Genomic DNA, 4,485 nt, shown 5'->3' with positions numbered 1-4,485 from the left:
GGAATGCCTGGGACAGAATTTAATATTTGTATTTCTTTAGCTGTCAGCAAATTACTTTAAAATTACACAAGAGAACAAGTTACTCCTGTTTTTTCTCACTGGCTCCATTAGCTTATTTGGCAAAAGCTTGTGAAGCACACCTGAGGTTATTCCTAAAATGACACGATGTCACTTGCTAAACAAGGGTTGGAGGAGGGGAAGCATGACACTTTGCTTGACCTAATGTGATCTATCACTTACCAGGTCATCCTTTAAGCCTGAAGTAACCATTTTAGTTTGCTCTGGAAAAAGCATTGTATTTTACCAGATTAGTGATGATGGTGGAAATGTGGCATGTACCAAACCATACACATGCTTCCAGATTCTCATCCCAGTTTCCTGTGGGAATGCAGTAAGAGGAATTCACATGAAGGAGGAGACATTCTTTTGCTCAGATGCTCAGATTTTATTTGAAGACCACTTTGAAACAGTTTTCATATCACTAGTAATACACATACCACAGCCTGAGAACTCCTATCTTAGATATTTCCAGTCTGATTATGTAGCTGGCAGGATGCTTCCTAATGCTTTGGGGTTTTTTAATGTGTTTTAACTTTTTGTTTGTTTGTACAGCATCTGCATGCCACAGTGGAGGAGAATTCTTTTCATGTAACAAGCAACTATTTATTTTGTCCTCATCATTCAGTTGGTATCCATTGCTTTCTTACTGTGCATAGTTCAAACACTGCTCTGAAGACAAAATTACCCAATTATTATATTATTATTATCCTTCAAAGCCATAATATAATTTATTTTCAAAATAACCTGAGAGATGAGGAACATCTTGAAGCACAGGCCTAAAAATCTGAGGTCAAATGTACACGTTCACTTTGGACATAAGGTTTGTGAAAGCACTATGTAGCATTTCATGTGTTCAAAGCTCAGCAGCCCAGTTCCCATTGCCCTGGCTTTCAGCTCTGAGTGTTCAGAAGACTTCCAAGAACCCAAGCTACAAGGAAACAAGTGACCATCTGTGGAAAGTTTCATTTTGGTAATGTATCCAGAAATCCTGCAGCAGATGAAAGAAATGAATCCATCTCTTCAAGGCAAGCTGCAACTGTCATAATGTAGATAAGGCTTTTTCTTTTCATAATTCCCAACAGAGTTTGAAGGTATTTAGTAAACAAATCCCAGAATTTCCTTCTTGCATGATTCTAATTAATCTACAAAACAGGCCTTCCTTGGATATTAAATATGACAAGACAACACCAGGATTTTTCATATAATTAAAGACAATATTTTAATGCCTGCAACTGAAGTAAGGGCCAAGTTATGAATCCACTATTTAGACATGATGCCATTACCCCCCCCCTTTTCTGAAAGCTTGACATTGCAATCTTAATAATGTTTTTTTCATTGTAGCTGAAAGGGTTGTGTTAGTATGTCATTTTGTGATGAAAATGTCAAAGTCCTAATTTGCAAACAGCTTGAAGTAAAAATTTAAAAGAAAAAGAAACAAATCAAGTTGTGTATTTTACCTGAATTCCAAACCCCCATATAGAATACTAATATATATGCTTATATATATAAACATATAAAACCCCCACTTAGCATATAAAAATAAATAATTTTCTGATCTTGAAATATAATCCTCTAATTAGAAAGGACATTAGATTTCTGATACAGGAAATTACCATTTAATGAGAAAACAAGAATATTCTTGAAAATTAAACAGATTAGTTACATGCTTATACAGGAATGTGAAGCAGTACATATGGTGTAAGACACTCCCCTAGAAGTAAAAACAACAGTTACAGATGCTGAATTACAGAAAATACAACAAGAACACAATATCTAAAAATTGCATGTTGACAACTTCAGCATTTTCCAGCTGAAATGCACTACTGGTCTTAATAAAAATGTCAGGAAGTCAGAATCTCAGCACTTTTACTATTGTCACCTCTGTTATGCCCATAAATAAGACAGAGGTCATCTTTTTACAGCAGATCTACTTTGGGAGTCCATAGATGCAATGTCAGTGACTGACATAAATAGCTGGAATGGAGGTCATGTATGCTCTCACAAATAAAAACTGCCAATTGGTCTCCTCTTATTTCTGCACTGAAGAACATTACTTCTGCATAATGAAATTATGTTTGAATCATACATTTGCTAATACTTTCAATAAACTGTATCTTAATGATGTGCAGTAAGAGAACTAGGCTTGAACATGAGCACCCTTTATTCACAGCACTTTACTGGTAATAATTTTAAGCCTGATAATAACATTGCCTTTGCAGTTGACCTTCACCAGTTTATACAAATATTTATTCTAAAAGTATAATAAAATGTCTCTGCCTGTTAAGCACAGAAAGTTAGTATACAGTTTAATTTCTGATACATTTGCTGCCCAGCAAAACCTCTGACTCTGAGACCTGCCCTCTTTCATACAGCTGATAACTACTGTCCAGAGGCACAAATAAAAGCCCTGTAGAAAAAGAAGCTTCTGAACCGTATACCACTCAAACTTATGCACACTAACTTATGCTCACCCAACAGTTATCCATTTCTTGTACTCTCTGAACAGGTCATGGAAGACAAACTTTCGAGGCAGCAGAGCACAAATACCTCTTCTTTGAAGCATAGTTTTAACTAGGATCTTCCCAGGTTGTTATAATCTGATATGTCTATGTTAAAACTCTGAAAAAAATGTGTAACATTCCTAATCTACATTGCACACCAAATAGAGATCACTTACAAATTTAATTCTATCTGTGTTAGCAATCAGTAGTGTCATACCAAATGGATCATGTGGATGTGGGTCAAATACACAATTTTTGTACCATAAACCAAGTTTTGAAACTTCTTGCCAATAAAGACGCTTGGCCAAGTGCATCCCAGCACATGAGAAATGCCCATGTAGCATCTTGCCTCAATGATAAGTTTGCATAGATGATGTGTCTGAAAAAAGTTGAAAGTCAGACTCTCCTGAGGTCTTTAAGACTATCTTAGTGTGTATTGACAGTATGTTTATGTAGGAAATTACATATAACATCCATGAATGGCGCCTCCATGTCTTTCCTGTTCTCAGTACAACTCAGGATCTGGTCAGCTGCATTATTTATTTCATCCTTTCATCCTCCTTCTGCTCCTCCAGCATTTACTCTGCCCTTCTGTGTTTTCGTTCAGTCTGTTTTCTTTCAGTTCCAATCTGAATTTCCCACTTTGAGTTTTCCTGTGGCTGTACTCTGTTACCTTCTTATGTGTGGCTCAGCTAATACTGTGAAAGTAGAACCCTGGATCTCAATATTACCAGTTCATCAGAGGAGACACAACAAAGCTGATGTCAATATTCTTGAATAAGACTTTACTTCCCATAAGAACCATGTTGAAAGAAGTTATAGGGTCTGATTCTGGTCCTACCAACTACCATGAAAAGAAAAACTAATTTTATTTAAAGCAACAGACCATAAAGTCAGTAAAACCCAGGCTTGTATATTTTATTTCTATTATAAGACCATACTGTACTAATTTTCCTATGTGCCCAACAGATTTCTTAGCACAATCTGTATTAAACTTGTCTCAACCTCAAAGCTCAGCAAGCAAGGTCTCAGATAAAGGACTTGCTCCTAGGAAGTTCTCCTTTCCAAATAGAGTTGTCAGCTGTTAAAAAGCCCTTTGGAGCTTTCAACACCTAGAATTTTTATTTAACTCTTTTAACATTCATTTTAGTAATGTGTTTTCAGCACATAGAATTTATCTACTAGTGTCCTTTGAAGACAGTGTGTAGTTTACACTATGCTTGCAGTGTGTTAGTGTGTCTAAGGTCTGGTGTGTCTAGACCTGACAATGTTATCTGACCAGGTAGAAACAAGACAAAGTGCCTGGCCTGCTGGATATTTAAATGGCTGCCACTCTTCAAGTGAAGGAGTAGAAAAATAATGGTGGAAACCTCAGCACCAGCATGAAAACATCAGATAAATTTGAATGTGTAGGGGAAAACTAGCATAAGAATAGGCTCATTTTACAGAGTATCGGTTTTGTTCTAGATCAGGAGACATTTGCCTTTTTAAGCAGTGACTTGCAACAGAACAGCTTTCCCACTCTCATTAGTAAGAAGAAAGACATTAATCTGCTTGCTGGAAAAGTGTTTCCTTATTTCCATGCTGCCCAAATGGGTGTAAGAGAAAACTTTAGTAAAAATCTGACACAATAAAGCCAGGATAAATAAAAAAAAGAAAAGAAACCCCTACATATCAGTTTGTATATATTTAATTTGGCAACTAGAGAGGGGAGGGAAGAGACACCCATCTTACTCGTAACGGAAGCTGCCCCACTCTCCAAACCCAGGAGAGCATAATTCTGCTTTCCAAATAGGTACTCTGGTGACATACCAGAATTTTGGACATAAGAAATAGAAATCACCCTAAATAAACCTGTAATTCAAGGAGTTTGCTGTTGTAGAAGCCAATTCCACAGCAAATCTAAAAGGAAAGGCACATTCTG

This window comes from Acanthisitta chloris, unplaced genomic scaffold (genome assembly GCF_000695815.1).
Source record: "Acanthisitta chloris isolate BGI_N310 unplaced genomic scaffold, ASM69581v1 scaffold220, whole genome shotgun sequence".
Lineage (NCBI taxonomy): Eukaryota > Metazoa > Chordata > Aves > Passeriformes > Acanthisittidae > Acanthisitta > Acanthisitta chloris.
The sequence above is the reverse complement of the archived record's forward strand: the minus strand, read 5'-3'. Positions refer to the sequence as shown.